This window comes from Eptatretus burgeri, chromosome 3 (assembly GCF_056783735.1).
Source record: "Eptatretus burgeri isolate ZD-2024b chromosome 3, Ebu_testis_v1, whole genome shotgun sequence".
Classification (NCBI taxonomy): Eukaryota; Metazoa; Chordata; class Myxini; order Myxiniformes; family Myxinidae; genus Eptatretus; species Eptatretus burgeri.
The window spans coordinates 81,502,953-81,524,996 of NC_140963.1; the positions used below are offsets into that span (position 1 = coordinate 81,502,953).

General features: G+C 46.5%; 1 long non-coding RNA gene across 1 annotated transcript in view; it reads right to left on the bottom strand.

The window, feature by feature from the left end:
* Positions 1-7,804: 7,804 nt before the first annotated feature.
* The window catches only part of LOC147030302 (uncharacterized), a 40,251-nt gene continuing 26,011 nt past the window's right edge, over positions 7,805-22,044 (bottom strand). The window contains exons 3-4 of the long non-coding RNA XR_015055769.1: positions 10,237-10,369; positions 7,805-10,085 (exon numbers count right to left, since the gene is read on the bottom strand). This is a non-coding gene — a long non-coding RNA (uncharacterized LOC147030302). The remainder of the gene's footprint in view (positions 10,086-10,236; positions 10,370-22,044) is intronic.

The following is a 22,044-nucleotide window of genomic DNA, read 5'->3' on the forward strand; positions in this document are numbered from 1 at the left end:
CCCAACCCCTGCCGAAACGGCTCACTCAAGCGCACCCAACGTGGCCCAGCTATGCGCCATGCTGGCGGAAATGACAAATGAAATAAAAAACGAAATGAAAGGCATGAACGAAAAGATGGATACAAATAAAAACGAAATGAAAGACATGAACAAGCAAATTAATGAAGTGAAAACGACGATGGATACAAATACAAACGAAATGAAAGGCATGAACGAAAAGATGGATACAAATACAAATGAAATGAAAAACGAAATGAACAAGCAAATAAACGGAATGGAAGCAAACATGAGGGAAGAAATGAAAGAACTACGGGGTGAGACGCAGAACATGGGCCGATGCCTGCAGGCGGGCATGAAGGCCGTGACAAAGGAAATAATAGTTGAGACAAGGGAGGTAAAGGGTGAAGAGTTGGCAGAGACACGGGAGATAGAAAAAATAGAGGAAAGACTACACGAGGAAGACGGGGTAAGTGACGCACACACACACACGGAGGTAGTGGAGGACAATGGGGGTGAGCTCGCGGAGCGTGCAGGGACCCGGTGCGAGCAGCGGGATGGCCTCCTCCAGGAACGAGGGGAGGGAGTATGCCCCCTTGAGGCGGATCACGACCAGGTGAGTTCGGTCGTGCTTCGCGAGGTTGAGGGGACGGGTGCTGTGGACAGGTGCACGGAGAGCTTGGGGGGTATAGAGGCCCCGGAGACCCTTGTGGGGACACGAATCCCCAGTGTGGTTGTCCCTGTGTGTGTGGTGCAAGGTGTGAGTGCGGCCCCGTGTGTGGAAGCGACCCCGTGTGAGTGGTGTGGTGGCGATGGTGCCAGAGTGCGTGCTTCCCAGCACGCCGGGTGTGGATGGGGCACCGTGTGTGAGTGAGGCCGTGTGTGTGAGTGAAACGGCCAGTATGAGTGAGGCACCACGTGTGAGTGGTGTGGTGGCGATGGTGCCGGAGTACGTGCTTCCCAGCACGCCGTGTGTGGATGAGGCACGGAGTGTGAGTGAGGCACCGCGGGTTAGTGCCCCCGCGTGTGTGGGTGAGGCACCGTGTGTGGAAGAGACCGCGTGTGTGAGTGTCGCCGTGTGTATGAGTGAGGTACCGCGGGTGAGTGCCCCCGCGTGTGTGGATGAGGCACGGAGTGCGAGTGAGGCACCGCGGGTGAGTTCCCCCGCGTGTGTGAGTAGTATGGTTTGTGTGAGTAGTGAGGAACGCGTGGGTGAACGGCCGTGTGCAAGGTCGCTGTGTGCAAGGGAGACCGTGTGTGTGAGAGAGCGGTATGTGAGGGAGATGTCGGTTGGCATGCGGGAGCACGCAGCCGCATCTCCCGGTGTGAATGTGATGGAGTGGACTGTGTGCGTCGTAACACGCAGGTATGCGTGTGTGGAATGGAGACGGAGACGGCGACAGAGGAAAGAAAGCCGGGTAGCGGCTGTAGTTGTTTCGGGGACCGTGCCGGGTTCACCCAGCAGTGAGCACGAGGTTCGTGCTGTGCAACGCACGAGACCACCACGTGCTCGCTTGCGAAAGTGAAGTCCCGGTCCGGAAACGCACGCGGTGGATTTGCCGATCCCGCGGACGGACAAAGTTTAGGCAGGTAAATGGATTTGGACCGGACGGGTTCTCCACGCGATCGTGTGTGTTAAGCTCCAACGGGCAAAGCACATGTGTTCGCGTGGGGAACCCCTCGAGACGTGGGGCTTGTGTTTTTTTTTTTTTGCGCACGGTGACGTCATGGCTGCACGTGTGGTTGGAATCCGGCAGGAGGGGTATCTCTGCCGGATGGTAGCGTCCAAGGAGGGACGAGGAACACGTGCAGCTGCATGACGTCACGGGCAGGTGAAAAGTGCGCGAGCTCTGAGTTGCCGCGCAGGTGCTGCGCATGAAAAAAAAAAAAAAAAAAAAAAAACAAGCCTCACTTTCGGGTGCACAGGATTCCTGGACAAGGGGTGGAAGACCCCCTTCCCCCTGGGCACAGGATGGAAACTAGTTAGGGGGAAGGGTTAGCTTAGCTAGACCGGCTCCATGGGGCAGGGGTAAGTCCTCATGGGGCCCGTGGAATGGATTAGGTAGAGGGATTTAGTGAGATTTAGGTTGGGGAATAAAATGATTTATTTGGAGACATGGACAGACTTATGAATGTGTAGAGGGGACGTAGTTTAGCTACGTAGTGTTAAATGGAACGTGCTGTAGTTTAAGGGACGACGTGGGAGCACGAGTTAGTTAGGGGAAGTAGTTAGAAGGATGGCAGAGTTCAGTGGTGTGGGTGTTGAAGAGTTGGTGAGTTGTGAGGTGGAGACATGAGTGAGTGAGGCCAGCGGGTCTGTGTGTGTGGAGTGAATGGGGAATGCATGGTGCGATGAGTGATTGGGGGGAGGAGTGACTCCCGCCCAAGGGACCCCCGGGGTCAGAGTAAAGTGAGTTAGCTGGGTTAGTCAAATTGAAAAATGGAGGTCGTTTTGTTGTTGGTGGGAAAGTAGGCTCGAGACCCATTTGGAGGGGTGCAGGAGCCCTGTTGACGGGCTTGGGAGCGTGGCTGCGAAAGGTGAGTATCGCTGAGTGGGTACCCCGGGCACCAGGCTAGTCGGCCGTGGTAGGCCAAGGGCCCATGGGGGGCCGGGATAGCGTAGTGGGCACGGGTGCGCCTGCTTGGTGCGGGGGCCCGGGCGCCATTAGCCGCGTGGGCAGTGTTGTGGGCACGGGTGACCCTCGGAAAGGGGCCCGGGAGGCCGGCCTGCCACGTGTGCGTTTCAGGGGAGGTGCCATGGGGGGCACTCCCCGGTGTTAGGGAGCTGGTAGGCTCGGAGGCAGTGTAGTGCCCGGGGGTGCCATAGCGGGAGATTCGGCAGAGGGTCGTGCCTGCCAAAGGGAGCCACGTGTCCCAGCCAGGAGACCGTGTGAGGGCACGGAGAGAAAATTGGGGGGCGAGGCCCGAAATTGTAAGGACACCAACACAGGCGACGGGAATCTGGGTTTATAGAACCAATAGTTTAAGCAAGAGGCGCTTGTTGAAAGCCCCGGGGTAGTTTAACAGTTAAATGGTTAGGGTAGATTAGGAGATGTACCCCTCCGCACCATCCATCCCCTCGCTCTCGTCGTGGGCCGCTGGACCCACTTTGGGTAAGATCGCCGAACTCTGGGGAGGCTATTCTGAGGCTTCGTTGGGCCTCGACACAGGACGTTAGCTCTCCCTTGTTCCCCTCCGGGAAGGGAACGTAGGGGTTGGGAGTAGGCTAGGTGACAGGATAGGTTAGCCGAACAAGGACGATAAAGGGGGTTAGGGGACGATTTATAGTGGGGAAGTAAAAATAAAAACAACAAAAAAATAAGTTGGGGCTAAATTGGGGTTTGACAAATTAAGGGAGTGGGTATGTACAGTGACAGGCAAAGGCGATAGGTTGGGAGGGAGACAGGTAGGTAGGTCCGAGCCCGCCTTCCAAGTGGCCAGCACCACCGCACTCCCTCCACCAACCTCCATTGAACGGCAAAGGCTGGCCAACTTCATCGGCTGGCCGTGTTTTGCTTCAAGGCGGAGGCCGGCCAACTTCATCGGCAGCTGTGTGCTGCAAGGCCTGTGCCGGCCAGTTCATCTGCTGGCTGTTTTTCTTCGAGGCCTGTGCCGGCCAGTTCGTCTGCCGGCTGTGTTTGCCTGCAGCGGCCTTCTTCTGCGGGCTGTGTTTGCCTGCTGCCTTTGCCATGCCATGCCCACTGCCCACGTTCACCAGCCCCGTTCAATTTTTGCTTTGCCCCCCTCCCCCTGTTCATTTCCATGTGCGCCAGGATCAAGGCAACAGTTTGCAAGCTGCAAGAACTGCCCTGTTGGCAGCTACAACAGGGGCCTGCAGTGGCGGCCCGTGCACCGTGTTTGTGTCCATGCATCCATTCGTTGTGCTCATTGCGTGTGCCACTTGAGCTGGCACGGAGACTGCGTTTGTGCAGCCCATGCACCGTTGTGGTTCACTGCGTTCAGTTCAAAAAGGAAGGCCTTGGACTGCGTGTGAGCAGCCAGCCACGTTCCCTGTCACCTGCATTGTTGGAGCCAGAGACTGCATGTGGGCAGCCTGGCTCCCTGCTAACTGCTTTCTTTTTGCAGAGTTCAATTATCCTGGGCCATGGTTTAGTGTAAAATTTGTAAGTTAAGGTTAAGATGTACTGTAAATATGAGTGCGCCCCCGGCATGTCTGTCTAGCGCCGGCAATTTTATTTAAGTCGTCCGTGTGAGTGAGTTTGTTTAGATAGTTACGCAGCCCTCAGGTTATTTATTTTGGGGACATGAATACCATGAATGTCGCACTCAGGGATCCGTAGGTAAAATGTACTAGGGGAAAACTACACATGATGGCACACGAAAATTTGACGACTCGGGACGAGTCTGTAAAAAGGGAAGGGGGTAGTGTTGTGGTTACCAAATTCGCAAACCACCATTCAGGTCCCTTAGGTGAGGTATCTCGGTAAGTGCATGTGTAGTTAGGCCCAAACCCGTTGTCTAGTGGGAATACATGTCATTTATGCGTGCTGCGACTCTTCAGGATAGCCGTTTTTCTTTTACTATCTTTATTTTGGACCAACCGCCATGATTACCACCACAATCACAACATCAACCAACAACCACAACCACCGCTTCACCACAACCGCCACGACCTTCACGTCACACCTCGCAACCGTAGCATCGCCACCGTTCTTGCCCCGCTGTGGGTACCGGTGTTGGACTCGTGCAGGGCGCGCGTCGAACAGCGTGTACAAAATCACGGATTTTGTGCTTCAAAAACGGATCAAAAACGACACACGCCCACTTTTTGCCGTCCAATCGGTGAGCGAGGGGCGATTTGGCCCCGCCTCCAGGACGATCGATATATGCAAATTTGTGGATCAAAAAGCCTTCACGCCCACTTTTTCTCGGGCCAATGGGGAGCGAGGTGAAAGGTCAAAGGGAGGGGGTCAAAGGCGAAGCTACGGGGGGATAAAAGGACCGTGTTCGTCAGTCAGAGGAAGAGAAAAGAGAGTCGGAGAGTCCAGGGGCGGAGAGTAGAAGAGTCGGAAAGTCCAGAGGCGGAGAGTAGGAGGTCGAGAGGCGGAAAGAGGAGAGTCGGAGAGTCCAGAGGCGGAGAGTAGGAGAGTCGGAAGCAGAGGGTCAAGACTTCGCGGGCGGAGGAGCTGCTCGTCGTGTGCGTTGGAGTCGGAACGGAGGGGACGAGCTGTGGAAAGGCGGCGACACCAGACGAGGGGGTGCTCGCGTCGTGCAGGGAGCTGCACCCGAGGGAGGCCGACAGCGCGACCTGGCCGAGGTGGAGACGCTCGTCGCACATAATAAAGATCCTCTATACCCCGAGCATCAGCAACCCCCTCCTGTTTCCCCCCGCGCTGAGATAGTGCGACCAAGGGGGCCCCTTTCCCACCCCCTGCCAGACACTGTCCGCGAGGTCCGCGGAGTTGGGGCGCCATCGCCGCTCCACGTCTCATCACCAGACGGGTAGGCGCGACCCGGTCTCGGCCTCAGGCCCGCCTCATCCTTGAGGGTATTCTTTTCCTTGGTTTTGGGTATGTGTTGTCGGTGCCGTCTGTGAGGTAGAATTGTATAAGTGTTGCCGTGTGCTCGGTAGTCGGTATTAGCTCTGCATTGTGTTTTCGCTTTTGTATTTGCTTGTTGTGTAAATTGCATTGTGTCTTTTCTGTGTGCATTTGGTGGAATTGTATATGTGTGCTTCCCGTGTGCCGCGAATAAATGTGCTTTTGTGTTGAACTGTTTCCCGCTTCGCTTCGTCATTTCTCCCATTGAATCCTCATCTTGCTTCACGTAAAGGGTTGGTAGTGGGCTGAATACGCCCGATAATTAATCGAACCGTCGAGGTCGACGATAACACCGCTCGGTTATTCTGATAGTACGGAACGGGTCGCTTAAGTGGCCCGTGTCCGAAGTCGACCTGCGGCGAGGTGCGATCGCCCGGTCTACCCTCCGCGTGGGTACTTAGGTAGGTAGAATTTGGTGAGCAACCCTATCCCACGCGGGGGCTGATTGGCTCGATCGCGGTGAGACCGAAAGGTCCACCCGTGACTGGTTCCCGGCGTTAGTCCGAGAGGGTCACGACTGGATTGTCCGTCCGGTGGGCGACGTGCCGCGATTCGAGTTACGTGGCCGTCAGCACGCCGGCGGGCGCGAATACCGCAACAATATATATATATATATATATATATATATATATATATATATATATATATATATATATATATATTTTTTTTTTTTTTCATTGGTTGCCAGGAGACAGCGCAGTGCACAGAAAAGCCATATCAATAACTGTTTGAATAACAGTTTGATTCAGAGTTAAGTGGGGTGGTGTTGCTGGTGGTGGACATATTATATTTAAGGAAAGATGTTCATGATTAAATGTATCATCTTATAATAAAATGTGTGATGACATTCCCGCACGTCTTGGAACAATATCTGCTCCTTATTGCATGTCACAAAACTTTTTAGGAAATTTATTGGATTGAATATGGTTAGAACTCATTCGACACTACATGTACATGCATTTACTAGTGTTTCTTACAGCCCGAGGTAGTAGCCCGTTCATTTGTCGCTAGTGAGACCTTTCAAGCATGTTGGCCACCTCCACCCGAGGTGTGTCGGCCATACTCGCTGTGTTACCGAAATGTCCCTCCACCCCAGAAGATGCATCTGGGCTACTTGAGGAGGGACAATGGGGTAAAATAGGTTTCTCCAATTCAGGAAAAGACCAATGACACGATGTGCAAATTGCAAGCAGTTGGGTGACAAACAGCAATTAAGTGTTTTGTATGTGGTCGTTTAAATACAAATGCAAAGCGACGGCTCTTAATGACCTCTTCCAATACCAGGGAGCGGAAAGCAATAAAGGTATTGTCCCTTCATATATTAAGCTGCATGTTATAACTCGTATTTTCTGGTGCTTGAACAGATTAAACACGAATCATAAAATTATTAATGACGAGTAAATACAATTCGTCGCTTCGCTGATGGGATTATGAAGGTTGGGGTGGGGAGAGAAAGGAGTGAGCGGAGGGAGAGGAGGGAGGGGCTCGCAAAGGGGGAACAGTGAGGAATGGGCGTGGGGGGGGGAGAGTGAGGAATGGGAGTGGGGATGGGGGTGAGGAGTGCGACACCTCTCTAAACATCACTATATATTCTAGGAGGGGGGTGGGGTAGCGAGGAAGATGGCAGAGAAAGGAGAAGGGAAGTTGGGAGGGGAGCAGGTTTGAGAGGAGGTATGCGTGAGGGGAGGGATTCTCGACTTGTGTTTGATGGTAGGACTTGTTTGATGGTAGGACTTGTGGAGAAGGAGGGAGGGGCCGGGGGGGAGAGGGTAGTGTGGGATTGAACAAAATGAGGTACATTAAAACCACATTAATGCAGCACACGGAGACAGCCAGAAGATGCCATGGGGTGGAGATGGGATGGGGTTTGGGAGGAAGTACACGGGAGGGCGGGAGGCAGCATGATGGTAAGGGAAGGCAGCATCAGGGGAAGGCACACAGCACAAGGGGAGAGAAGGTAGCATGAGGGGAGGGGCAGGAAAGGCAGCATGAGGAGAAGGGAAAGCAGCGTGAGGGGTGGGGAAGGCAGGGTGGGGGGGGGGGAAGGCAGTGTGAGGGGTGGGGAAGGCAGTGTGAGGGGTGGGGAAGGGATGGAAGTGTGAGGAGAGAGGAAGCGAAGGGTGATAAAATTCACCCAAACAGCAACATTTTATTTTTAACTGCCAGGTTCCATATAAAACCGGACGGGAGCATTTAAAACCCACACTATCTACCTGGCATGGGAGACTATGGGATGGGAGACAGGGGAGAGAGAGAGAGAGAGAGAGAGAGAGAGAGAGAGAGAGAGAGAGAGAGAGAGAGAGAGAGAGAGAGAGAGAGAGAGGTGAGAGGGGAGATTCCGGCAGATGTGACGTCCAGTTTAATGTCCATCCGAGAGAGGGCACACACATTGATGAATCACCATGCCAGTGAAATATCAAGATGACAGTTTTTAGCTGGGTTGGGATTTGAACCCAGGCGAGACAGCTTCGAGGCAAGTGTGCATACCTCTATGTTTTGAATTATAGATAAAGAATAAGGAAGCATTTATTTATACATGAACATGTGTACCTATCGGCTATTCTGCTGTGATGTGGCGATTCATTGCTTTGAAACAATTGAAAACAATTTTTACTCATTGTAATCCTCTAATTTATTTTTCCTTCCTAACTCCTGAAATGTCCCCATGGAGAATAGTGCCTTGGTATCACCGTCAAAGCTTGAAGAGCACTTGCCAAATGGCTTAACCTCTCATGCAAGCACTCCAACAAAAAAAGTTAAAGAATCTTTTAAAAACGAAACATTATTTTCTTTATACATATTTATCTATGCTGAAGTGATGGGTTGTAAAATGAAAGAAGATCGTACAAAAAGGGGAAACGGTATAAAATCAAATTGCACATTTTCAGTGAGCCACCACCACCCGACGCACCACATGACAACACAGGGCCAAACGCATCTGAGTGGCCCCTGAACTTTGTTCAAGTCGATCGATATACAGTATTCAGTGACAGTGCTGATATTGTAGAGTGCTTGCCAAGTGGCTTAAGCACTCAAGCAAGCACTCCGATGAAACAGTTGATAAGGAATGGCTGGCTTGGCAAGAGATTTGCGATTGCCAATCGGTCAGACAAACACCCTGCACCGGAGATGCCTGGAATGTCAGGCAATGTCTGAATTCGACAAATGAAACTTTTTTTTTTAGCACTTGTAATTCCTGCCGAAGTTAAAAAAGAAGTTTAAATTTTGAAATTCGGCTGAGATTAAGAAATTCTGGAGGTTATGGCATGTGTGGAAATGGAATAAAGCCATAAATGCTAGTGTCTCTGGGCATTTATAAGCATTGCAATGTATCCAGCGATTTGTAGGTATGATGATCAGGCATTCGATGATATGAGCAAGTAAAGTGAAAAAAAAATTATCGTCAAGAAATTGTTATGGTCTCTTCCAAATCAAGGCATTGCTGAGCAGGCTAAAAAACAATGGCGAATTAAGGCCCCAGTGAGGTGACCAAGGATGAACCTTGATAAAAGATAATTAAATAAGGCTGTTAATTATCTTCAAAAGGGGTTTCACCCAAACACCCAATTTCATTCATGCACTTCCTTGGAGTTCCCTTAGTTGGCATGCAAAGTTACAGGCCGCTAGGTTTCATGGTTTTACAGTTATGGAGGACACACACACACACACACACACACACACACACACACACACACACACACACACACACACACACACACACACACACACACACACACACACACACACACACACACACACACACACACAATTAGAGATAACGGTATACTTGTCTTGGTAAAATTTACTGAATGAAATTTGAACCGGATCAAAATTTAACTTATCCTGCAGAGGAAGGGGCAGGCTGACCTAGTACAAGTAAGGAAGATGTTCAATATGTTCGTCAGTCATTCAAACATTGTCCCTATAAGTCCATTTGGACTGCCGTCAGGGAGCTGCAGCTACCCTGCTTCATGATAGCTAAAATGCTGCGCACATGATTGCAGCTGTAGCGTACAAGGTTTAGGTGGCGCAGGCACTCAAGCTGGATGACTGCATGTGACACCTTAGCACATTCGTTTGCATTTGCCATTTTGGAACGCTTAGACAAAAAGCATTCTATGCACAGATAAATTTGTCTTCCTTTCCTTCTCCTTCTCGCCCAAATTTTTTGGCAAACACAATGACTAATTGGTCTGTCAGCAAAGCGCTGGGTAGGCTCTGCTCATATATACATAAAGCATGTGAACATTCAAATAAACATGTAAATACAATAAATACGGTGTAAATTAAGCAAAAACACAAGAGATTTACCTTTTTAATATATTCCAAAACAGCGAGGTGGGTGAGTGTAAACATATTACATACTTGTTTGTACTGTAAACTGCCTAAATAGAAAACACAAGACTTAGCTCAGAGATGATGATGATGCTGCTACATGGGGGATGGTGGAGGTTCGAAAGATGTGGATATAGAACTTGCGATGGCTGTTGGATCATCGGGAGCTTGGCAAAGTCACCTGCTGCATTTCTACAAAGAAGAAGGGAAAAATGATCCTTCACCACCTTCACCCAGAGCAGATCTTCCCTTCTTCGAGAGGAAGGTATGAGATGACATCCTCTTCCAAAATAATCCCATATCTTCAGTGTTAAAAAACATGCTCTGGCATAAATCCCTTCACCTCGATTCGTTCAATGAGCAATGGTTGAACTGGAACCTTCGGCCCCGGGTGCCTTGTGAAAACGATGGTAAATCTGCAATGGTTTCTCCCATACACCGGTCTTCTCAAAGGTCGAGTAAATCCACAATGGTTTCTGCAATGCAGCAGTTCACTCAAAGGCATTTTTACAAACATTTTTTTCAAACATTGAGGTCCTGGATCCAAACATTAAGTGCTATTTCCATCCTTTCAATATGAGGATCACAGGATTGGAATGAGCCTTTTGCACTTTGCTGGCAGGAACCCTTGCACAGATAGTTGACTCACTTTCACCACACAGTCGATTCATTGATCTGGTAATGGCGGCCCACAGGTGCCACACTTTCACTTCTTGCCGATGTATTTACTCGATTTCTTCGCACAATGTCATAACCTTTCTCTGCCTTTTGGCACGATAAATTTTGTCCCACATTTTATGTTTGGACGCCATTATTAACTGTTGTGTGTCTACTAGATCTTGTCGATGTAGTATTACAGGATCTACATCTGTCATTTCCTGTTTGATGACAATTCATTATTGGTTCACGAAAAAATATTTTCACGAAAAAAATAAGTGACCACTATATTCGTTTTTGTTGTGTGTGTGTCTGTTTGTCTGTCTGTATGTATGTCTGTCTGTCTGTCTGTCCCGAGCATAGATCCGTGGGTTTTGATCCGATCCTGATAAAATTTTGGTGGGAGGTTTATATCATGATCTAGTCGTGTTTTCCTGAGAATGGGTATGGTGCGCCCATGATGGGCGTGGCTCCGACCAAAAAACGTGTTTTTAGTGGGTAGCCGATTTCAATTTGCATCTTCTCCTAGGGGGTTTGTCGAATCTGACAGGGGTTTCGGTATTTGGTTTGCCCAATGGCACCTGCATAGCCCCATGGAGCTCGATTTTCATTTTCGTCCCAAGGTCAAGGTCACAAGGTCACGAACATATAAAATTTCGAATTTTGACATAAAAATCATATGACCGCCCAAACTTTGAGAGCTAGGATGACAATATTTTTTATGTATAATCTTGAGGTCATTCCCCACCTAAAGTCTTGAAACCATTTTTCTCTATCTCGAACACCTTGCCCATGGTGCCCCCTTCAAGTTTGTTTTTATGCTGATTTCATCAAAGTATGGATAATCTGATGAGTGCGAAATGCCATATAGCCTATATGATGTTATATTGTTCCTGGAATGTTCCAGAGGAAGTTTTGCACCAAAGGTCATAATCCTTGACCTTTGACCTTTAAAGTTCACAAAGGTCAAATTTTCAAAGTTGTGGGAATCGAACCGGGTTTTCGACGAACTAACTCCATTAAGCTATAGCACGTATCCTGTTTCCTTATTTTAATGTCCACAACATTGTTTTGTGACCTTTAAAGGTTATGCAAAGGTCAAATTTTTTAAGTTGTTGAACGAAACCGGGTTTTCGACATTTTGCAGCTAATACCCTGTCACTCGTACCACATCATGTTGATCATTTCTATAACTTGGTCAAACATTATCACATTGTCTCATCCTTGACTTCTGAAACAATGTACATCGTCAAATACCGCTCGTGAACCATCGTCGTCTTCAGACTTGTTAAATTTAGCTTCGTTCCCTTATGCTGGTCTGATCACTACAATTAACGGTGTGTGAGAAACAAGAAATGGCTCACAATGAGAGGTAATCACACGAGGATGCAAACAATGACTCATCTCAGCCCAAAAACTGTGATTGTCCGAAATTAAATACTGTGATAATAAAATCGGAACACAATAGGTTGCCCGCGATTGGTAGAAACCTGCGACATTGGAACCCGCGATATTTGAGGATTTACTGTACATGTCATCACTGATTGAAACACTATTGCTTTGTTGTGTTTGTAAATAAATGCACTTGTTGAACCATGAACTGTTTCCAACCTGCTTGCTTCATTCTTCCCACCATTGGCTCAATTTAGTATGCAAGACTAGATATACAGGAAGTTCTGCCCAATTGATTGGCTCAGCAGTTAGCAAAGACCGACTCACAGTTCCGCTCAGCCATACAGAATAAATAGACAGGTGTGCACTAAAGGGTACGTACCTCAATTGACATCGCCAAACCAAAGGAAAAAGTAATGCATTTTAGAGTGAGGATCTTGCCAGGTTTGGCATTATCAATCGGCGTCTGTAGTTGCTTGACAACCCGATGGGACGTGGACTATCCGCGGTGGCCGACAAAGCCGGAGTTGGGAAGAGTCCAAGACGTCACCCAAATGGAGAACACTGACCCTGGTTCCGTAACAATATTTTGAATAAATGAACATGATTGCGATAATTAGCATGTATATGTGGGAAAAATATGTGCTAAAATGGGGGATCGAACTCTGGTCCTCTGGTGAACCGTACCAGCATTTTGTCATCTGAGATATCTGGGCGACTCTCACTGAGCACGGAATTCTCCCACATATAGAAACACCACTCTCTTTCCACTGCTGCTTCCAGGGCATTCACTACCAATCAATGGAGCAGAGACAGCCTGTCCACAAGAGGGTCTTACCAATTCCCCCCTCCCCCCAACAACAAATCCATGCACAAATAGATATTCTACCTTGCACATGCTACTTCTACTCTCACAACAATGGATGGAGGCCCTCATTCTCAGACATGAGATCAGGACGGTCACTCTGGACATATCTTGAACAAGTGATACAGTCTGGCATCCCACATTGCTCTCCAAACTCTCTGCCTATGGCATCCATAGCCATCTCCACACATGGCTTCCCAACTTCCTCCACTTTCACAGCCAAGGCATGGCTCTCAATGGAATTCTGTCAAGGTTGGAGTCCCTCAAAGCAGTGTTTTTGGGCCTGCCATATTCTTAATCTTCAGCAACGATTTATATGATTCTCTGGAAAATCCTCTGTCACTTTGCTGATAACTCCACCCTCTGCCATAGCATACCTCATTCAGAGAGGCAGACAGCAGCCTCTTCCCTCTCTGTCGACCTTGATAGAATCACGAGCTTCTCCTACACTTGGAATATGTCATTCAGTCCTGAAAAATATCATACTCTCACTCTGTCTCTCCAAAACGACTATCTGGCAAAGCCTCCAACTTACTTCCTTCATGATCTTGAAGAGGTTTAGCTACTCAAATATTTGGGTCTCACCATCAGCCACAATCGTTCTTGGGCAAACCACACATCTAAGTTGATGTACAAAGCCAGCCAATGAATGAGCATTCTCCATGATGCAAAGTCTTTCCATGACACATCTGTACTTCTACCTACTCAAAAAGCATTCATCCACAGCTTGATGGAGTACTGCTCTTCCATTTGGGCTGGCTCGTCTGCCTCACACCTTGCTCAGCTTGATACCATGGAAATCAAGGCTGCAAGATCATTGGAATCTCCCCCGTGATGAAACCGAGTATACGGGCCTATCACTGTCACATAGGAAACAGGTCAGTGGTCTCTCTGTCTTCTACCACCTCCTTTCTGATCTTGCACGCTCTGCTCTTTCCGTGCTGCTTCCTCCCCTCCCACAGGTTTCTGCAGGATGCACAAGGTCTGCCAACAACCCATCCATCCATCCATTAGGATCAAACTCTGTGCAGAGCGTTGGTGCTGCCTAAGCAGTCTCCTTGGCTGGTGTGTACAATCCTGATGGGTCACCACTCCGACACAGGATACCAGCAAGCTGGCACTCATTTTGCCGACCTCGGAAGGATGACAGGCAGAGTCAACCCCACCTGGTATTACTTCAACAGCCAAGGGGGATTTGAACTCAGGATCCTCGGATCCCACGCCCACAACCCTAAGCATTATGCCAACGCCAGGCATGCCAACAACCCCCTTCTGGTGAAACCTCCAAAATCCAGAATCACTGCCGACCTTCACTCATTCGTTCCTCTTTCCTCCCACCTGTGGAATTAACTTCCACATTCTCTTCACTCTCAATCTTCCCTCCAAGTTTTTAAGACAGCTATTCACCACCATTTCAGATTATCCCTCATCGAAAACCATGATCTTTTCTACCCTCTTAACTATCCCCAAGCCCACCTCTTTCCAACTTTTATGTTTTACTTCTGAGAGTTTGCTTCGGCGTCTCTATTTGTCCCTCAGCCCTGCTCTTGTGTGTTTCACCCCACCTACTGCTGTTCGTTTTGTTCTGTTGCATCCTGATCCATTCTACGTTCCAGTTCATCCATGTGCCTCAACTCTGTACTGTATATCAAAAACATTACAATTCCCCATTCAAAGTCCTGATCTTAACATCATAGAAGCTGCTGTCTGGGATTATTTGGAGAAGTCGAAAAATGAAAAACAACCAAAATGAAATGATGAATTATCGGAAACATTGCAGAATGCATGGAAGAAACTTCCCAATGGAATTTATCCAGAGGTTGCAGGAAAGAATTTGAATACGGATATCTGCTCTTTTGCATGAAAAACCTGGTCACACCAAATACTAAAATTTCATGAATTCATATTGTAAAATACAATTCATCCTTGTTTGTTTTTTCTTGAATAAAATTGTTTATTCTCTTTGATAAAACATGATCATTATACCACGATTTCTTTCTGAAAGTATTCCAATGTGACAATAAAAATGTTGAATTTCAAGGTGGCCAAAGAATTTTGCAAAGTATTGCATGGTTATGTACTGTGTGTATGTGTATGTGTATGTGTATGTGTATGTGTATGTGTATGTGTATGTGTATGTGTATGTGTATGTGTATGTGTATGTGTATGTGTATGTGTATGTGTATGTGTGTGTGTATGTGTATGTGTATGTGTATGTATGTGTGTGTGTATGTATGTGTGTATGTGTGTATGTGTGTATGTGTGTATGTGTGTATGTGTGTGTGTGTGTGTGTGTGTGTGTGTGTGTGTGTGTGTGTGTGCGTGTGTGTGTGTGTGTGTGTGTGTGTGTGTGTGTGTATATATATATATATATATATATATATATATATATATATATATATATATATATATATATATATATATATATATATATATATATATATATATATGTTGATGTGGTGACGGATACCGAGAGACCAGTTGTCACTCAGGGGATTAATCCCCGGTTGTCCTCGGTAGAGCCGGACCTGGGCCACCGCTCACAATTAACGTTGTGGTACAGTGGGTTGTTTTAAAACCAAGAATGCCACCCAGTCAACCATGAGTTCCAGTGTCCACCCTCTAATTATTCCGTTTAACTCGAGGTCACATGGTTACCTGAGCGGGGAGCGCGCCCTCGGCAAAGCACCAATATTATCTGATTACATTTTAATTCGGGCGGCCGAGCGTTTTAACCGCTGGTGCGTGCCAACGATTTTTTTGTCAAATCTGTGGTAATTACCGCCCAGTCTATCTCGGTTCAAACAATGCTAGACCAATAGAAGGAAAGGACAAACACAGACAGGTTGGAAATCGACAAATAATTTATTAAGAATAAATTAAATAAATAAAAAGAACCTTTTATTTGCTGAGGTAAATAAAGAATGAATTTCAAAGCAAAATCAATCAAAATGCCAAGAAAGAGACAGAGAGCAGATGCTTACTGGGGGTTGACTTACTTACAGTTAAACACAGACAAGGGTACCCAGCAGATCAGTCGGGGGGGGGGGGGGGGGAGAGAATCGTCTCACTCACCAGAAAGTCATCCGTGAAGTGAAAACGTCCTGAAAATGCGTGCGTATGACGTCCGTCACCAGCACCCAGCCTTGCCGTGCACCCTCTCGCAGGGCAGCCTTGAACGCCAGTCGACGTCTGGAGGGCACCGAGATCGTTCGTCGTGGGTTTAGACCCTGGTGTTGTTGGTGACCGACCCGAGCCTCACTTGTTGGCGGCGCTGCTCACACCCACACGCGCACCACACGCTCGCTTGCCGAAGCACTGGAAGGGTGAATCGTCTCCAGCGCTGGTTAGACACCCGCTTCTTGGTCGCTTCTCTCGCCCTTTGCTTTTTCCTCTCTGGACTTTTTCTCCTCAGAGAACGTCCCTCTTTCGCTCGTTTTTTTATATCTCAGAACGTCTCTCCTCACAGAACGTCCCTCCTCGAGTCAGGTGGCTTCGAGACAAATTTTCACTTTATGGGGACAGACCGGATAAAAGCACCAAATTTTTTTCCACTTGTTCCTTGATGCATTAGTTATGATATTTTGGTAGGACCCATCTAATCGGAGCATGCTGAGGATATTTAATCAGCTAATTTGTCCGTCTGTCTGTCTGCCCATCAGATCAGCCATTTTTCTTGCGATTCAAATGGTCACTGCCCTGAAAGAACATAACGAAGATCATCTATCTTATAGTAAATTTGTATGTTACCACAGGGTATGACTATTATAATCTCAGATAATCTTGACCTATATTTATGGCCAAAACTAGGTCAAATTGTGATAATTTATATATTTTATTACTATCTGTTTATCGAATTTTGATGGTTATTTCTCGATAACCCATTTAACTATTCAGTTTATATCTATTATTAATGTTTGCGATAAAGTAATTATATTAGGTGCATATAACATGATTATCAACACTGTAGAAGTCTGTCACATGGTGACCCTCAAGGTAAGAGGGGGGGGGGGGCTTCAGAGATAGGTGCTACAGTATTTTTTGCTGGGAATTTCCTGACACTACTGTTACATAGGACAACAGTGGGTTTCGCAAGTCAGTATTTATTACATCTGGACAAAATGTAGTGGCCAGAGGTGATAATCATTACATGTTGCCATGCGACCACGAAGAGGCAGACACCGGACTGTTGATTCACATTCAGGATGCTCTGGAAACAGGATCTACCATGTGTTTGGTACGCACTGTGGACACTGATGTTCTCGTCATCCTAATCAGCAAATGTCATGTCCTGGTCAGTGGTCACCATTTATCCAAGTGCAGACATCTGGATAGCATTTGGAACAGGCAAGGATTTTGTTCATCTTCATGACAATTCTATTTGTCATAGGCTGGGCAAAGAGAGATCTGAAGCCTTGCCTGGATTCCACAGCTTCACAGGTTGTGACACAACATCCGGTTTCTTTGGCAAGGGGGAAAAAGTGGCATTGGAGACCTGGAAATCACTTCCTGAAGTTACCCAAACATTCAGCTATATGGCACTAAATCCATACAAGCATATGGATTTGGACTTTCAGCACTTCCAGATCCTTAAGCACTTCACTGTCCTTTGATATGACAAAACAAGCAGTTTGGAATCAGTCAATGAAGTAAGTTATTCTGTCAGAGGAATAAGACAATGGAGAACATACCACCAACTCAGGATGCTCTCATACAGCACACAAAGCGTGCAGCTTACCAGACAGGCATCTGGGCAACTCGCCTTTTGCCTCAGCAGAACACTCCTACTCCAGAGGGCTGGGGTTGGACTTGGGAGATGGAAAATCAGTCATGGCTTCCCATCTGGACCACCCTACCCATTTCCTCTAAGGCGTGTAATGAACTGGTGAAGTGTGGGTGCAAGAGCAAGAATGGTTGCAGTACCAAGTGTGCCTGCAAAAAGGTCCAGTGGAGATGTACATGTCAAAAGTAGGGAATATGCTATCAATATGTTTATTCCTGTTCTACTTGAACAATAGGAGGTGTCATTTATATTATCATATGGGACATTGGTTGAGACTAAGCTCAGTGAACGAGATTTGTTGCCCTCCAGTGAGCCACTGGAGACCCGGATATTATGTTTGTCACAATGATCACTCCAATACTGAATACATGTATATCTAGATATGGAATACATTTGGTTGTTTGTGAGATTCAAAGTGGTAAAGAACATTACATGTATAATGGTATGTTATAAAGTAAATAAATATTTAAAAAATAACATTTCATGTGATTTTTACAAATGAGATATAATATTTTTTTCAGAAGATCAACTATTTTAAAGAAATTTATGAATGAATACAGAATATTTTATCATTCTGTGTGCATATTTGACAAAATATGGCACAATACACTAAAATGGTATATAATGGTGTCTTATAGCTTCGATCACATGAGTCCTACCAAAAAATGAAAGTTTATACATCAAGCTAGTAACACATAAAAATTGGTGCTTTTATCTGGTATGTCCCCATCAAGTTGCTAAATGTTTTTAAGGGAGCAATGAACCATCATGCAAACGAAATATATGCAAATTAGAAAATGAGAACTATGAGTTTATTGGCAGTATAGTAACGTAGTATTTGTAGTATTATACAATGACGAAGTAGTAACAGAATATAAGGATTGTGATTATGTCTTTTTATGTAATCTTATGTCTATTTACAAGAGTACTGTTCATGTTTTCTGACTGCATTGAATCATTGTCTCAGAAATCAACAAATAACCACTAACTCATGTATTCTTTTTCATGTAAACACATACTTTCAATAAATCAATTTATTGATATTATTAATGGAATAACTGCATTCCTTGTCCCAGAAAATGTGTGTTTAGACACCAAGATTGCTATCCTAAGTGGCATAGAAGCTGAGATAATGGCACTTATAGGCTTTTACATGGAAAGCCTGGTGTTGGCTTAGTGGTTAGGGTGGTGGCTTGGGATCCCAGGGTCCTGAGTTCAAGCCCCGTTGGCTGCTGAATTAACACCAGGGGGTTGACTCAGCCTGTCATCCTTCCGAGGTCGGTGAAATGAGTACCAGTGTACTGGTCCCGGTGTATGCCCCGGTTAGAATAGGTGTACCATATCCCTGTGTGTCGTAAGAGGCGACCAGGGTTGGCGTCAGGCCGGGCATCGGGCCATAAAACATTGCCTCAAGAAAAAGCCCAACCCCTGCACAGCAGGGAAAAATGGCTGTAAAAACGGTCTATATATATATATATATATATATATATATATATATATATATATATATATATATATATATATATATATATATATATATAGGCTTTTACATCTTGGATTCCAAGATGGCCGCCATCCTCCATCTTGAGGACGTGGGTCCTTCCAAAAATTTAAATCTAAGGCAATGGATAGCACATGGAAAAATTTGGTGCTTTTATCCGGCGTGTCCCCAACATTTTGTTAAGCCACCTGACTATCACAGAACGTATATCTTTCTCTTCACAACGTACCTCACACTTTCTCTCACTTGTTTTTATATCCTCGGGCCGTCTCCATGGGGTGCCGTCCACCCAAAGCTCATCCTGCCCCACCGGGGCACGGTTACCATGACGACCCGTGCGCTCTCAAAAAAGGCGGGTGTCAGAGGTCGCGAAAGAATGCTGCTGAGGAAAAATGAGGGCGGGCTTCAGAGCTCATGAAAGAAAAGTGTGTGAACGTGTCCGTCGTAAAAAAATAAAAAAGCTTTCCATAAGAGAGGGGATCTATCCTTTACCCTTCTCAATGCATCACATTTAAGATCCCATTAGACATGGGGATGGAGCTAATCTGAACATGCATTTAAGGAAATAACTGCCTGAGGACCTGGATGTGTGGATGCATTCATCAGACCGGATTCTAAATCCGTAACAATATATATATATATATATATATATATATATATATATATATATATATATATATATATATATATATATATATATATATATATATATATATATATATATATATATATATATATTCAAAGAAAATTTGAAACCAAATATGAAACCAAGTGCAGTAATTGTTGTGGTGGACTATTGTGTTGTTGTTGTTGTTGTTGTTGTCTACATTGTCAAGGCTCATATGAGAGCTAACACATAATGCACAACAAGGGGGGTATGAGACAAGCGGGGTGGGAAAGGGAAGAAAAAAAAAACAATGGGGAACAGAGACATTCTGAGATCTGTGGAAGGGAGAGGGATGAAGGGGGGAACATGGAGTATATAAGATGGACACTACAGGGACTTTCAGGAAGGAAAGCAGGGAATTTGAAGGAGGTGGTTTTGGGGAGTATTAACGGGGGTAGAAAAGATTGAGGTTTTGGATGAGGGAAGAGAAGAGGTGGTGGTGAACAGTTGTTCTGAGGGCCTGGAGGAAAGAATGGGATTGAAAAAAGTGGGGAGTTTATTCCAAAGACGGAAAAACAGAGGAATGAAAGAGTGAAGGTAAGTAGTGATTCGCGATTTTGGTAGTTTTACGAAAAGGGGGTTGCTGAAAAACCTTGAGCACCCTGCAGAAATATGGGGGGGGGACATATCGCAGACAGAGCAGGGGGGGGCGAGACCGGAGAGGCGACGGTGGAAGATAGAAAGACCACAGAGATACCTGCGGTGAAAGAGTGAGAGGCCCAAAGACTCAGCCTCACTGCAGGAGATACCAATGATCCTAAATGCCTTGGTTTCCACAGCATGAACCTGAGAAAGGTGAGAGGCAGGAGCACCAGCACAAAGGGAAAGCAGGACTCCATCAGGCTGTGGACAAAAGCTTTGTCTGTGCTCAGCAGCTCAATTGGGCTGAGGAAGGACTTTGCACTATGGAGGATTCCCAATCAGCGACTGGCTTTGGAGGCCAGGTTGGAAATGGGGCTTTCCCAGGAAAGATCATGGCAGATAGTGAGACCCAGAACCTGGAATGAAAGGACTTCTTCCAGAGGATTGTTGAGAAAGTAGATTGTGGGGGGGGGAGGGGGTTCTAAACTGTCCTTTCAGAGAGACATGGTGAGAGTGTGAGATTTGTCAGGATTGAAAGACATATTCCATGTGTTGGACCAGTTTGTGATTTTGTCCAGATCTGCAGAGAGCAATGAAGGTGCTGCATGCCGGTCTGAGGGATGACAGATGGTGCGGCAGAGGGTCGAGTCATCAGTAAAGAGATGAAGAAGATTTTCCATGGAGTCGGAGAGATCTTTGATGAAAACCAGAAAAAGAACAGGACCCAGAACGCTGACATGAGGAACTCCAGCCTGGACAGGAAGAGGGGATGAGACAACTCCATTTAGGGCCACATGATGGCTGCGACAGGAGAGGAAATCTGCGAGCCATGAGTGGAGAGATGCTTCGATACCATAGGAAGAGAGTTTGGTGAGCAGTGCAGGGTGCAAGACCATGTCAGAAGCATGCAGTATGTCTTGGGATATGGCTCTGATTTCATTTCTGGCAATGAGTACCTCCATCCATTGTTCGGAGAGCAGAAGCAGCATATCCAGGGTAGAGTGACCTGGTCTGAAACCAAATTTATGATCGAAAATCAAGCCATTGGTGAAGACGAAGGATTTAATGTCTGAAGCAGTGATGGATTCCATAACCTTGCTGATGATTGGGAGAAGGCTAATTGTTCTGTACTTGCAGGGATCTGTTTTTGCACCTTCTTTATGCAGGGCGGTAATGTTTGCTGATTTCCAAGTAGACGACAGATGACCTTGAGCAAATGTGAGGTTGAAATAGAACAGGGAGTGGGTGAGCAAGAGCACAGGAGCAGGTTTTTACGACACGTGGGCTGATGCTGTCTGGACCGGTTGCAGAATCTGAGTCGAGGTTTGACAGCAAGCTCTCCATTTTCTCAGAAGAAAAGGACACAAAGTCCAGGGACAGTTGGGTGTGACTGGGAAAGGTGGGTACAGAAAGCAATGGATTTTGGACACAAGATTTCGATGCAAACACCAAGTTAAGGCATTCTGCCTTTTCACGTGCGGTGTCAGCAGTGTGGCCATTTGAGGTAAGGGAGAGGATGGAGGGGGAACATACACCAGAAACAGATTTGATTAAACCCCACCAGGAGTTGGAGGAGTGAGAGAGGTTTGAGAGGTCAGACTTGAAAGATGGGGTTTTCTGGCTCTCCTGAGGATAGACACACACTTGTTCAGAGCTTTATGGAAGGAAATGAGATTTTCCTCAGTTGGGTTTGCTTTCCATGAG